The sequence below is a fragment of the Cricetulus griseus genome, chromosome 2 (genome assembly GCF_003668045.3).
Source record: "Cricetulus griseus strain 17A/GY chromosome 2, alternate assembly CriGri-PICRH-1.0, whole genome shotgun sequence".
Lineage (NCBI taxonomy): Eukaryota > Metazoa > Chordata > Mammalia > Rodentia > Cricetidae > Cricetulus > Cricetulus griseus.
Window position 1 is genome coordinate 443,678,847 of NC_048595.1, and position 15,518 is coordinate 443,694,364.

The window sequence follows — 15,518 nt, forward strand, 5'->3', positions numbered from 1 at the left end:
AAGCAGAGAGAATAGTGAGCAGGGAGATGAAGGCCAGGCCTTACAGAGTCCACTTGTCTAGAATGTCCAATGGGTCTCCTCTCCCTCCATTCTACAGAAAGCATGAGATGCACAAAGGCCATGCAATGCCAGCCAGACAAGGAAGTCATAAAGGTGAAGCTGGGGGGTTCAACTCAGGTTTGACCCAACACTCATGCTCTAACAACCCAGAGCTTGTTGAAAGTCAGCTTCAGAACCACTATCATATACTACAGGCAATTAGTAAGCCACGCATACATCCCCCATCCTGAAGAAGCCCACCCAAGGAGCCATGATGAGCAGAGTCACACATACAGCTCCACACCTTTAAGAAGCCTACCCAACGAGCCAGAAGACAAGGCACCTCAGACAAGTAAAATTCCATTGCTGGCCTCTTAGCTCTTCTAGCTAAATTTCCATTAGATTCTGAAAATCTGTCACCAAAGTGCACCCAAATGATGATCACAATCTATCCTGATGGAGGAAATGTTCTTCTTTAGGAAGGACTATTGACTAACTCTAAATCCCAACATGCTCTTCCACGAGGCCCAGCACTGTGGCTTGCTCCATGCCAGCTGCTGGAGAGAAGAGCCAGCCCTGCTGCCTGGGGACTTCAATGGGTACCAAAGCACAGATCTTTCAGGTCAGCTGCCACTTCAGCTGACAACTGCAAGAGACACTGGGGCTGCTGCAAAAATATACAGGGCAATAAAATGAAAGGCAACAACCTGCTATGGAAAGGGAACTCACCAGAAAAGTTGGGAACTCAGCAGCCCTGGATGTGTCCCTCCAGCTCAGAGAGGCAAGGGAAGAATAATACAGGAGCTGCACAGAAGTGTCCCACAGAAAGGGGACAGAGATCACCAATGCCAGTCCTACCTAGTACAGACTTCACAGAAATACCATAGCAAAGAGCCTCACCCACTGTGGCATTTACCAACTACTTCCTAAGCTCTTTAAAGTCCAAGGGCATCTTAGACCTAACTGGCCAACCTGTACCCCCTGCCCAGGAGACCACAGCCCAAACCTCAGCTAGTGGATCACAGCTCTAGCACGAGTTCAGAGGTGAGCAAGCTTTAAAAGGTACCCCGCAGGCAGTACAGAAGAGCAGGGACTTGTGCCCTGCCCAACTCTACTGACGGGCTAGCTGCTACACTACTGCAATGACATGAGCCAACAAGCAATGGCTTATAGTACTGGCCTTTGCTGCAGACACTGATGTCAAGGTCAGAGGTTTTCCTCCACTGGCTGTCAGCAAGCATCTGACCTAAGTAAGCTTCTTCTCTAAGAGGTCCTGGGTGGGCCACAGAGGAAACTCTCAGCAGCACCTCTTAAAAGAGAGACTGAGCCCAGTCCCCTAAGCCAGCAGCTCTAGCCTCAGAATGGGATGACCCAAGCTTGACATAAGGGGCCCTCCATGATGGTGCTCAAACCCTAGCCCTAGCACATACTCTGAGGAGAGCCCCGCTATGCCATCAGCAACAGAGCCAGGCACAGGCATAAGAAACAGAACCAAGATTACTATACTGCAAGGCACAGCAGTCCTTCTCAAGGACAAGCCCCCTGAAGCCAGTACAAGAATACCCAGCTCTTCTCTGCTCACACACTTTAGCTATGCAGTCCTTGGAGCTGGACCATCATCCCACCATGAGGGCCTTCCCACCCTGATGCAGTCCCACCACTATGGCTCTAAACCAAAACAACCACACCTACTTACTCTCAAATGGCCTTCCCCCAACTTGCTCGACCCTCTTTCCACCCCAGTCATAAGGAGCCCTCTCTTCACACTCCACACAACCCTTGTTCTTGGGATGGTAACCTTAAGCACCTGTTTTGTGTCTGTTGCTCGTCCTAGGTCCCTATCAACATCTGTGTATCTTTCTGGTGGCTAGTGGTAGGAAGGAGGTTTGGGATCCTGCAGACCTCCAGCCACAAAGCAGGTGTTCAACGGAGTCCCATCTTCCAAGTCTAGTCTGAAACTATAACCTGGGCTGTGAGCAGGATGAATACTTAGAAAACAAGTTAATGGATCCATTAGAAATATTCAGGACCTTCTTCAGAACCAGAGACCAGGGGTAGGAGAAGCATAGAAAGTTCTGCTTCAAAAAAAAACTACTCTAGTAAAAAGCAACCCGTAAAACCAATGACAGAGTCGCCATTCCCTCACCATTGGGACAGCACTCCTACTTGGAATACTGCTTCAGGCTTGCAAGCCATAGATGATTTATTGTCTCAAGCTTAAACATCAATCCAACAAAAGCTCTTGACTCACACAGACGGAATACTTCATAGACAACAGTAAACTAACAAAGCTCAACATGCAGTTTTAAACACAGCAGACTGGAAAATGTTTATGTATGCAACCATATTAAGGGATCATGTTAAAATTATGAGGTTAAATAAGAAATGACTAAGTAATGTTATTAATTCCAAATTAAAACAAACAGGGAAAATGTCTTTAACAGGAGCAGCATCTTGCCACCTTGAATACCACAGCCAGCCCCTTCCACCCACCCAGGGGACAAGCTGGGTGCATTTGCCCTGGCCAGGCACAATGGCCCATTTGCTACTTGGCAGCTGTGTGTAAGTCCTTTCTGCCTCTCACTCCTTGCTACATCACAGAACCCACTTCACTTGTATTTATGGATCTACTTAACAGCGTGTAATCTCCAAAATCAGGAGCAAGAAGTTCCCAGATGCTTGAAGGGGGTGGGGGGTGGCTAGGGAACAGGCAATTCCAGAACACAAGCAGACAGCACCAAGGCAATGTCCTCACCCGGCTCTGCCTCCAAGGCCTGCACTACATCGCCCACCCATTCAGCAGGTACCTGAGCTGCCATGTGCCAGGCACAAAGCAGGCATGAGGCACTCTTGGCCTTTTGACTCCTTGAAGTCTGCAGCCAGCAAGAGATGACATTAAATACCTAATGTCACAATAAGCTACTGAAATTGCACAACTGGAGAACGTAAGGAAGGAGTAAGAAGGCCTTTAAACTAAGTCGAGTAGAGGGCTGAAGCAAAGACATGAACTGAAGGACGGGAGAAGACAGAGGCAACAGGGGCTGTATGTGCAAAGCCCTGACCAAAGAGGACCAAGAGGAAGGGAGGAAGCAAAGCCAGAATAGTGAAAGCTCGGCAACGAGACGAACACCATGAATGAAGGCCAGGAAGCCAGCGGCTGAGACCCACAAGCTTTCTGGGTCCCCCAGAGAAGACTTGACAGGAGTTTCTGCACCGACAGTTGGGTAGAGACGTGTTTCCATTAGAGGTCTATTAGACAGAGCCTGCAGCATGGACTGTACCCGAGCAGAGCATACCTCAGAGGCCAGGCCCACCTCGGAGAGCATAGGAGTGAGTGACTCAGAGTTCCAAGCTCAGATCCTCCTAATGCTAAGTGTATTAGCTTCCCAAGGACCTGGTTATTCTTTAAAAAAAAAGAAAGAAAGAAAGAAAGAAAGAAAGAAAGAAAGAAAGAAAGAAAGGAAGAAAGAAAGAAGAAGGAGGAGGGAAGGAAGGAAAAGAAAAACAGAACAATACCAATTGTTTTAATACAACTACTGTATCATTTTAAGTTTTATACTGCAAAATGTATTACCAACACCATCATGTATAAACACAATGGAAGTCTATTATGCGCCATTTTCCTGATATCCCAATGGCCATCAGTATCACCTTGGAGACTCCTTTAAAACCAGAAGGCCAGTCTGCAGACTGCTCTGGGCCAAATGCCAGTCTGCCATGCATAGGAGGATTCCGCCACAGCAACAAGGGTACTTCTGTAAATGGCAGAGTCCATGTTCTGCATACATCTGGGTGTCAATGTGCTTATTACAGTCTCTCATCAGAATAAATTCTAAGATATGGAATTATCATTTGAATGAATGGCCGCTTACATTTTGATACTTTCCTGTAGAACAGGTAAACATTTTACATGACAGTATATATTGTTCTCTCTGCAGAACAAGTATGTATAATACCTAATGCTTACATCCTGCTTTCATGAGCCTAGGCCCCAATCTAAGCAATTGCTACATATAACTTGTTATACTCTAGGAAGCCATACGGGACAGGAATCCTTATCACAGCCCTGGGTGCTGTTAACAAACTCACTAATACAAAGGGCACAGATGGACTCTCCTGTACTCTGGGTTATTAGCAAGGCTCAGTCTTTTCTTCTTGGCTGTGATATGCCTATTTGCATTCCTTCCTAATCTTCTAACAGGGAAGCTCATCCTTTTATTGTTAGTTTGCAAAAGCTCTTTATATACTGGCCATTAATCTCATGAAGGCCAAATAGGTTACACATTCTTTCTCTTGTCTCTGAATCTTGGTTATGGAGTCTTTCTCCAGAGACTTTTTTTCTTACTGTTAAATCTGCCATTGTTTTCTCTTAAGGCTCTGTTTAAGATAAAAACACGTAAGTAGTAGTTTTTCAGCTTGTGGTCCTCAAATACATGCTTCCAATAAAAATTTCCCATGTAACTGACAGACTACCAGTGAATACTTAGCAGTTCTGGTTAAAAATGGGACACAGACCACAGGCCCTTTTCTGCCACCACCACCTGCTCTCAGACAGCCTTGCATCTTCTCAAGAGACCCAAGCAAGGAACAGGATGTAGCAACCACTGGCTAACCTGATTGGAATGTTCTGTTTTCAATTTTTGTGATGCTGTGGATGGAACTCAGAGCCTTTTAATGCTACAGTTGGCCCAAAAACCATATGCAGAAGACACAATGTAGACAGCATGAGGACATCAGAGTTACTTCCCTGACCCAGATGAAACCCAGAGAGCTGTGACAGCTCCAAGGACACACACTACACTGGAAAGGTAGTCCAAATTATCTTCTCAAGGTAGCTGTGCTTGTTGTCCAAACAGCACTGACCTTCCACACCAGGCTCATTCTGGCCCAGAAACAGAGGCAAAGAGGAACTCAGGTTTTGGGACTCAAGGCTGTCGTTCCTCTCATCAAAGGGTGTGTAGCACCACCCATCTCTTGTAGCTAAGGGAGCAATAAAGGAAACCTAGATGGAAAGCTCTCAAAGGATGGCCCATGACCCTCACTGGGTGCTCATTAAACACCAGCTAATGATTTGTGTGATCTCCCTGATCCAGAGATGACAGTCTGATCTGCTCAGGAACTTACTAGGATTCTAACCTAATACAGTTACATGGAAGGTCCCAGGGGAGGCCATTTGTGTGGACCCTGGTCTGGCCTTCCAGGAAGTAAGGAGGCATGTCAGGGAGGCAAGGGAAGCAGCAAAGCCAAGAGTAGCTGCAGATGCCAGCTGTCCTGATCACCCACATGAGCCCAAGACCAAACAAGCCACCAACCTCCTGACAGGAGCACAGCCCATCTCAGCTCAGTGAGTTGTGTAGGAATGGACAGTACTTCTGATTCAGCCCCTCAATCATCTGCCTTGAACCTCGAAGGTCAGGGTCACACTTAATGCCCAGAGTTGCAGCAGGACACACGCTGGTCACTGGTGACTAGAACAAAGCCACTCCAAAACTCTCTTTGGGGTCCCTACACTAGAATAGAAATGGGCTCAACTCTGGGTTCACCCTCTAAAGCCTGCACTATCACCCCTGAGCCTCAGAGACATCCAAAACTCTGGTCGTGGGACTGAGCCCCCACCCGGATCTTCCAGCAGCAGCAGCAGCAGCAGGTGTCTGTCATTTCTACATCGCCCTGGCTCCCTGCATCAGGTATTAATGTATTACTTATGGCAGCTTCAGAGTTCTGAAAAACCAGCCGTTTTCAATAGAAAAAAAAATGGCATGGAGGAGCTCGACAGGACTGATGAAATTTTCTTCTGCTCTGGCAATTAGGACAGCACAAAGTCGCCTTTCCTTTGGTGCCACCCCCAACATCAAAGGACTGGAATTCAAAGCCATTCATGCTGCATTGAAACCTCACAATGAGGCTGGAAAATGGAAGTCGATTACTGGGCAAAAATATGCAGTAGTTAAAAGGAAAGAGTTATAACGAAATTAAGCTGCAGCAGCCCCACGATGTGTGGAAACTTCCAGCACTACAGCTCTTCTGGTAAACATCAAGAGGGGCATCTTCCTAACATAGGTCTGAAACCAAAGTCAAGCTGGGTGCCAAGAGCCCCACGAAGACAGAGTGCCACGTTGTCTTGCCCACCTCGTGGAGCAAGCCCCTAGGCTTCTGAGAAGGTGCCATTTGGGGGCATTTTATGTTGCACAGCTCTCTGATGTTACTAACCACAGAGCATTCCAGCTTGGGCTGCTTTGGTCACATCTGTCCTTGGTCCCTAGGCCTTCCAGGCTTGTTTGCAGTCCACAGTCATTTGCCTCCCCCTCAGGGCTCCCATCTCCCCTAAACGCAGACAGCAGACCCCTAAAGGGGGCAGTGTTACCTCTGCCTTCTAGCAAACCCAGCCTCTTCTGGGTGATTACTGCTCTTTAGGAAGGCATTTGATCTTTAAAAGAAAAGCCAGAACACAGAAAACCATAGAAGTCTTACAGTGTGTCGGGTGTGTGTTTTTAAAGGCATGAAAATACTTCCCTCCCACACAAATGGGGAGTTCTTCTGGGGAAAGATGCCACAGATCCCGAGGAGTGGCAGATCTGGGAAAGCGGATGGGTCTTAAAAATAGACAACTGAACCTAGGCTAGAGCTGCAGAAGCTACCTGGGGGGGAAAAGAATTTTTAACTAAATCTCACATATTTTTGATATCCAAAACTCCATTCTGATGAAACTTCTAACTGGGTGGCATTTTGCATTTCCAATTATAATGGAGTAATTGTGTTGCCATAGAGACTGCAAAATTCTGCAATAACTTTTGCTGCCTTGTAACTGCTATAGTGTATATTTGTGTACAAGCAGCTGAGTTTTCTTAATTCAACCTCCCTGCCTCTCCCCAAGCACTACCCCCCCACCACCACCACCTTTCTGGCTGGATTCTGAAACCACCACACTAGCTTTCATCAGGCCGGTCCTTAAATAATGCACGGAATTATCAGAAGCAATTAAAACTCCCGGCAACCACGATCATATCACAGAGGAAAAAGCGAAACCAGGTCAAGGTGCAAGCCGCCAGCATCCCCCTAGCCCCAAAGTGAGGTAGGGCCGGGGCTGTTTACACGTTCATACTCCCAGGCCTTAAATGCTTAGGTGGTTTGTGGGAACAGACAGAAAAGCCTGAGCAGAGAAAAGCAGGGAAGCAAAGTGACTACACAGGCCTTTCCTCTCTCCCCGAGCAGGCAGAGTGGCTCTCAGAAAGCAATTAGGTAGGTCTCTACAGTAATGCAATTAGGATTTAGTTAAGAAAGTCATTAGTTCTAAAATAACTTAAGTTTAATTTCTGCGACGCTTTATTTGAGAATCATGTCACAGCAGGTCAATTTACAGCATGCAATAACCAAAACAGTGCTATCAGCGGCTGCAAGTTATTAACAAATTTTCGGTGTGCATTAAAGGAGAACACGGGTTCCACACCCGGCCTTTCCGACCGACTCCCGCGATGTGGGACACAGCCGTGCCTTCGGAACCCTCGCTCAGGGTGGACACCGGGTCGCCTCCCGGGCTCGCGCAGCTCCTCGCCAGCCCAGCGGCGGTCCGGGCCCAGCGGCGGCCCCCGCCCCGCCGCCTGCCGCCGCCGAGGGGCGTTTTCTGCAAACTCACAGGCTGACAAAGTTACATAAACGCCCCGGCCCCCGCCCCGCGCGCCCACCTGCCCGCCCGCCGGCGCAGGCCGCTCTCCCGCCCGCCAGCCCGCGGCGCAGGGCCCCGAGGCCTCGGCGGGGCCGGGCGTCCACCTGCCGCCAGCGACCGGGCGGCGCGGACAATGACGGCCGGTGGCTTACCGCGGCGGCGGCGGGCCGCGTCTAGCCCTGCTCGGGCGCTCCGAGCCGCATCTCCTCAGCCTGCCGCCGCCGGCGGCGGGCGGGCTCGGGCGGCGACGGCGACAGCAGCCGCGTTGAGGGGGCCGGGCGTGAGGCGGCGCGGCGACGGCGGCGGCGCGAGCAGGCGCGGCGGGCTCGGGCTCGGGCTCGGCGGCGGCGGCGGCGGCGGGGATGGTGCTCCGCGGCGGCGGCCCCACAACCTCCCCTCCTCATTCACAAAAAATTGACCCACGTTGAACCATGATGCTGCTCCCCCTCGAGCGCAGAGCCGCGCGGGGATAGGCCGCGCCCTACGCCCGTCAGGCGCTCCGGCCCCGCCCCTCCCGCCGACGGCCCGTCAGCCATTGGCTTCAGCGGCCTTGCGTCACCTCCCCCCTCGGGCCCCGCCCCCTGCCTGGTTTCTAATGAAGAAAGCGTCAATTACGGCTCGGCCCCGCCCCCCGAGCGCTCAGCTGCCCTTCCGTTGGTCCGTGAGTCCTAAGCCCGCCCCCACAGTAGCCCAACAGCCGGCCCCACTCCGCGGGCACTACAAAGAGGCTCCGCCTCTGCCCGCCCTCTTGCAAAAGTTCCAAACCCCATTGGCTCCCGAATGTGTCAATCCCGGTGAGCGGGGCGTACTGAGGGTTCTCCAGGCGCCAGCGATGGGAGCTTCGCTGTGGAGAAAGAGCAGAGAGCTGGGGCGGGCACTGATTGGAAGCTTTGGCCAGACCTGCTCGACAGCCCGCCGCGCTGCCTGGGTCAATACGGTGTGCACGAGCTCCTGCCTCATGCTCCAAGGGGGCGCAGAGGGGCGCGGACTGAGGCGGGGGCCCAGCCAGGCCTGGTTGCTACCTCCATCTTGGGCAAGGCACAGGTCACGTGGGCTGCGTGCCGGGGACGCCAAGCCCAGAGGGAGTGCGCAGGCGCGGCGGGCCCCGCCCTGCCCCGCGGCGGGCGCGCCGTTTGGGGGTGCGGCTCCGGCTGTGGGGCCTTGAGCGCGGTCGTGGGAACTGAGGTGTAGTGTCCGCCGCCGTCGCGGAGGTGCAGGCCCTGCGTCGCCGCCACCGCGTCCCGGTTTGCTGAGATGCGGTGCACAGCCGCAAGGCTGTGGTCGGGCCACTCCGCTGGGCGTCCGCTAAGCCTGGGCCAAGCGCCTATGATTGGCATTCACTGGTGTGAGGGGCGTGAAAGGCCACGTTTCTGGTCCAGTTCCTTTCATCAGGAGAGTAGTAGTACAACTTCTCATTGTGTGTGCATGCAATTTCCAGAATCCCGTGTCCAGCATGAAGGAGAGAGCACCTGATCCTCCCTGCATGGCCTCTGACTAGTGACCTAGGATGCTGGCCTATTTACTAGGCCTTGCCTTGTAGGATTGACCAGAGATTAATAATTAATAGCATTTTTGGTCCTTGACTTGGAGAACGCTTTAGGTATGTGGATTAAAACAATTCTCAAAATGCAGTGGATTCTTTTCATTATCTCAGGATAATAGTGATTAGAAAGCTGCGTTCCCTGGGAGAAAGTCATATGCTCGATAGCTCAACTGTGGAAGCCAAGGGATGAATTGTGGAATGTAAAAGAGCAAAAGAAAATGACCTCACTCTGGAGTGCTGGTGCAGCCTCCTAGAGAAAAGTACACTTAACCAAGTTTACATACAAAATAATGCATGATCCATAGCCAGCTAACATTTCGATGAAACATGAAATTCAGAAGTAGCAGAAAGGATTAAGATGTAGGGTAATCAGACATTTTACCAGTGCTGAATGGAAGACAAACCTGAAGAAAAGTTAGATGAGAAAGTTTTGGAATATAATCTTAGATGCAATTACTTTCAAAAGGTAGGGGCTGGAGAGTATTGCTGTGTGCTGATTAGATCTCACAGAATTGTGCTCCTTACACAGAAGTGCTTTGGCCCCAAACTGAGTGTAAGGGAGGGACTGCACCAGCACCTCCCAGAGTTTTACAGAGTTCCAATTGCAAACTGAGGCCAGGTGTTAGAAACCTGTCTGTAGATCAGAATAAAGACAGACCCCTAATATGAAAACACTCAAGAATTAGTATGAAGCCAAACAATTAAAGATTAAATACAAAAATAAACTACTTTTGAGATAGAGACTGGAGATAGAGCACACCTGACTGGCTCAAACAAGGCTCTGGATTTCCTCCCCAATATTGGGAGTGGTCAGGGTGAGCCAGATCTATAATTCATTGGGCGTACTTATAATCCCAGCATCTCAGAGCTTAGAAGTAGAGCCAGACTAAGCTGCATGGGTTTGGTCACCAGCACCTAAGTAGGAAAAAACTTTAGACATTAACAGCAATAGTGAATGTGCACTGAGTAGGCATTGGGCCAAGCACATCAGATACTTTAGAACACATGGCAGAAAATCCCAATCATACCAATCAGAGAACACAGTGAATACCTAAGCATAACTTCCAAAGCAACTGAGAATCAGCATGATTGGAAAGATGAACACTCAAGACACTTAACAGTCAAGAAGAAAAATGAAGGTAAAATTGCTCCCAGATAATTAACCGGCTTCAGGGTGGAAATTGATAGGACCTGTCTGTCCAAGCTGTCACTAATGAGCAGCTTTCTAAGCCAAAGCCAGTGCCTGGCCAATTGTTAGTTATTTGTAATATTACTCCTTCGGGGAGTAATGAAGTCAGCTTTTCAAATCAGTGAGAAAAGAAGATGGAATGCAAACTGCTAATAATTTGAAGAAGAAAGTGATGGATTTCTACCTCATCAAGAAGAGGGAGACCTGTTAGTGGGCATATCTGGCAGATATACCATCAACAATCATGAAAGGAAGTACTGATCACTTGACTTAATTAAAATTGTTAACATAATAAGCAGAGAAATGGACAACCCCAGTTGTGAAATACCCACGAATATTACTCAGCAGTATAAAAGTAAACCACAGGCAAATGAATGTGAGTAGTTTGGTGATGAAACCAGACAGCAACAGAACACCCAGGAACCAGCCCACAATCATGGGACCAGAAACCAGAGGAGTACTTCTCTCTGCTGGACAGTGATTAAGGATTGAGTGGGAAGAGCAAGGTAGATCTTTACAAATGAAGAAAGAGATATACGTGGAATGTGGAATACAGCCTACATGAGGGCGGTCCCCTTTAAAACTCACTGGATTTAAGAGCTACGCCTTTCTCAGACAGGCTTTACCAGAAAACAATATTGGAGGAAGTAGCTGCCTCACTTTTGAGGCATCAGGACATGAAGTTTAAAATAGGGAAAGGCTTGCATCATCTTCATAGAGGCTGGTCTTCACAGGAAGAAGGTTTTCAAAGCTGAGACAAGGACAGGATTCCAAACCAAACAAGCAGAGGCAAAGACAAGAAAACAAAAGAAGGAACGCCCAATGAACATGACAGAATGTTCTATTCCTTAATAGCAGGAGAAAGGCAACACTTTATCTGTTGATAAAAGCAAACATGAAGAAGTAAACACCATTACACCGTCACTGAGTGTCACCTGATGGAAACTTTTAGACAATTTCTTAACTACAGGCACAGATGAAACCTTAAATTTTGTATATTTTTTCAGCAAATGATTTCAGTTCTGGAACTCTATTCTAGTCAGTGCAGCTGTCAATCAATATCCTGCTAAAGATTCACAGGAAAAAAAGAATGAAATGGTTGGGTTCCACAAGATAGCTTATTTAGGAAAAGATGACTCCCATCAAGCCTGAAGACCTGAGTTCAGTCCCAGAGACCACAGGTGAAGAAGACTCCCCACTCTCGTACATTTCCACACATGTGCCAGGGCATGCACATGCATGCACAAATGCACACGAATGAGAAATAAATGTAATAAAAATGAAATGATTTATGTTGGTGAGTTGTCATGTGTTGTTTGAGCTTCCCTGAAAAACTGGCTTGGAAAGCAGAGTTGTCCTCCACTCCAGGCCTAAGCATGTTTATGTGGAGTGTCCTCTAACACCCTCTGTCCTGGGTCAGGCTGGTCTCTGGCTCTGTAACAGAGAAGGAAAACAGCAAGCAACTAAGGGGGTTGAAGACACTGTGTCCTTGAGCACAGCTAGAAGGTAGACTATTACAACAAAGATTACCGGTGTTTATCCCACAATAGGAAAAGCCTACATGGGAACAAGAAAGCAGAAGCTCCTCCATGGAGAGAACCCTTATCCAGGACTCTAAATTAACAACACTGGTTGACTGCCTCAACTTGCACAGTCAGTGTCTGCTGGACAGTCTTGAGAGCCCAGTCTGATAATGTTATCTGTCTGCTGCTATTTGTCCTTTTACGTGGAAGCCTTACCTTATGCTCTGCTCAGGTTTCTGATTTGGGGACTCCAATTGCTGGCTTCCTTAACTGGGCTTCTGTCTTTATTTTCTACTGGACCTTGTAAGCCTGGGATTTGATGCCCTGACCTTTTGTTTGCTAAGTTGAGCTACTGCAGTGGTCATATGAGGTATGAATGAGGGGTTAGGAATGGAGACGGGGTAACAGAAGAAAGGAAGGAAGGCAAGCCAGTTCTGTCTGTGTTAGTCAGCTAGCCTATGTGTGCTTGGGAATGAAAGGGGTGTGTTCATCTCCTGCCTCCTCATCCAATGACAGAAAGAGGCCCACCAGCTCTGTGCCTTGCCCTCCCAGGTGGCATAAATATAATTTCCCAGGAGTCCCTGTATCCCCAAACCCACCTTAAGCATCAGAGCAGATATGCACAGAGGATAAGGGAGACAGAGAGGACCCAATGTATGCACTTCAGAGAATCTATTAAAGTGGCCCCTTTAGGTGGGAAAGGTTCATCTTTAAGAACTTTAAGGGTCACAGATCATAGGCTGAAATGAAAGGAGGGCACTACCTGGGAGGACCCTGGTGAGGACTAGTGTTTCTGTGGCCCAGAGAAGTGTGTGGAGAAAGAGAAGCACTGGAGTCAAATGAGGGCCTGACAAGGCTTCCACATCACCGTCTGAATCCCTAATGGCAGAGTGGCTCAGAAAGCAGTTCAGTCAAATAGGTGCTCTCCTCTTCTGTGGACTCTTCCCCTGCAGCTGTGGAATCCACAATTTTCAGTCACCTTGAGATTCACACCAGAGTAGGGCCAACCTCTGTCACATCCCCTTCTCTTTGCCATTGACCCTACTTCCCTCCTCAAGGATTTTCATCCCTATGTCCTGTCCACTAACCCAGACACTACTCACAGCCACATGGCTACATGGCTTGCCTTCAAGCCCGGGGATAGGTATCTTGGAGCAATGGTGAGTCCTGAGGGGTGGTCCTCAAAACAGCAGATCACCCTCAGAGGTGGACTCCTGAGACATGTTCTGGAAGAGGAGCTGTGACCCTAGAAGTATACCACTCCTTAGCTCCCCAGACTTCTCATGCCACCATTGACTGTGGCAGCATGAGAGAGAGGCCCCAGGCTCTGAAAAAGCCCAGCAGAACCATTCTGAAGCAAGGGCAGGCCTCTGCCAGAAGGAAGAAGCAGGTTGGCTTGGCTAGGACCCTGGGCCAGCTGAGTCTCCACTCAGTGAAGAAGGAAGAAAAGAAATGCATTCAGGCAAATGCCGAGAGAACTGTAGGTGTAGGGTAAAGCACAACCTTGTTTTATAGTAGATATGCTTGTCAGCCCAGCCTAGAGACGGATAAGGAGATAAAGGTGACAGGAATAACACTGAGTGCTTAGTAGCAGCCAGGCCAATAGATAGGCGACTGGAAAAGAACTTGAACAGGACAGGCAGAAGATATCTATGAGGCCAAGACCGCCAGACCAGGTATCATTGGTGTAACAGCTCAGGGTCACTGGTGCTTGTAGCATTCAAAACCCTGTTGTAGAGAATGTGTACAGTGGGTGAATGGGCAATTGGTATAGAAATAGAGGAATATTGGCTGTATGGGCAGAGGAGAAATGTCCCTTCCATCATCATCCCAATGTCCCCCCACCCCCTCCTCACTGCTACTACCACTGTACCTCATGGCCTGTGGTGTGTGGAAGAGCTGGCCCTGAGGTCCTAAGAGCAGGAGAGATGTCCCTGCTCCTCATCAACTGCATCACTCAGGAGAGTGGCCCCAGCACCTCACCTGGGCAACACAGTAGAGCTGGTCCTGATGGTGTAGGTACAGGAGAGCCAACCCTGAAGGCTTGAAAGAAGGAGAACTGGCCCTGCCCATTGCTCATCGATACAAGGGGTGAACTAGTCAGGGGCAATGCTGGAGAGCTCACCCTGATGGTGAGGACGGGAGAGCTGGCAGGCTGACCAACCCTAAACTGCCCAGGCCCAGACCAAAGTTATGAGTTGACCACTTCAACATGCATCCCATTCATGATCTGCAGGGTCACTCAAAGGGGCCAGTCCTGCAGACCCAAAGCAGCAGGATTTCCATGACACAGGGCAACAACAGGATATCCAAGAGGAGTCCCAGAGAGGGACCAGCGTCAATAGAGTAGCAGAAAGCTGAGGCCTCAAACCATGACTCTGCAATGGGTGCTTACAAGTAAAGATACACCAACAAAAAGGTTTACTGCGTGACTCACTGTGTCACACTACAGCTCCACGATGAGGTTTTTTTTTTTCCTTTTCTCTCTTCTCTTAAATTTTACTGTATTTGTGGGGGGGGGGTATGGGAGTTTGCAAGCACAGAGGGTGAATATGAAGGGGACAGGGAAATGAATGGTATCAGGATGGGTGATGTGAAAAACACAAAGAATAAATAAAAACAAAGTTTTTTAATGTAAAAGAACTTTTAAAAAGAAACAGAGAGCAAAACCTGAGTATCCTGATGGCACTATGGGTGCAGGGCAGAGGCCACAGTTCCTGCAGGGATCCAGCCTTCATGTGAGGAAGGGATGGAGGTTGGGAAAAGGCAGAGTCAGAGACCTGGCAGTGTCCAGGAGATGGGCAGCAGGAAGCTCTCTAGGCTGGACTGAGAAATGGAGAGGCAAGAGTTGAAGAAGAATGTTGTCATTTTGGGTTTCAGCATGGGGGAGAGGGCAAAGTCCAGGAGTCTACAGAGGAGTAGACTAGCTTACAAAAGATAGAAGAATGTAGCCTAAGAGATAGCCCTTGAGAACAGACATAGCTAGGTGAACAAGAAATCAAGAGGACCCCCAACAATGAAAAAGAAAAAAAAAATTAAAGCTCAGAAGTCTAACATGCATGAGACCCTGGGTTCTGGCTCCCAGCAGGGTGGGAGGGGAAGAGGAAGAAGAACCTACACAGACATATTCATCAGGCAAACATCTGTCCTGAGCTTTCTAAACCAGGCATAAGTGCACAAGGGAGGAGATGGAGTTCACATCTTCAAAGAGAGCAGAGTAGGGAAAGCATGCCCTCTATACCGGAAGACAAGCTGAAGTTACCCTTAAGCAGTGCAGAAGGCTGCTCTCTGGGCCATGGGGAACTCAGGCCCAGGTTATCCAGACACTGACACAGATATGAGTCCCCGTGGGAGAGTCTTGGGGCTTCTGATATAGCTCAGCTCCCAACCTGGCTTCTCAAAGACTCGCAGCAATAGAGTATCGCTCATGACCAAAAATTACACAACCTAAACATCTTATATGGAATGTGAAATTTCATATGAAATTATAAGACCCATAGGAAATGATTCACTGTGAGCAAGCACCAGCAGATGAGTAAAAAACAGGACTTACCCTCTCAA

At 48.9% G+C, this 15,518-nt stretch overlaps 1 protein-coding gene across 4 annotated transcripts in view; it reads right to left on the reverse strand.

The window, feature by feature from the left end:
* The window catches only part of Hdac4 (histone deacetylase 4), a 255,535-nt gene extending 246,794 nt beyond the window's left edge, over positions 1-8,741 (reverse strand). For 2 of the 4 annotated variants that reach the window (XM_027397621.2, XM_035441144.1), the window contains exon 1: positions 7,855-8,162. The gene's annotated coding sequence lies outside the window, so the exon portion shown is untranslated. Of the gene's footprint in view, positions 1-7,854; positions 8,201-8,602 lie in introns of those variants that run through there. The other 2 variants (XM_027397619.2, XM_027397617.1) reach the window with 2 other exon arrangements.
* Between the last annotated feature and the right edge of the window lie 6,777 nt (positions 8,742-15,518).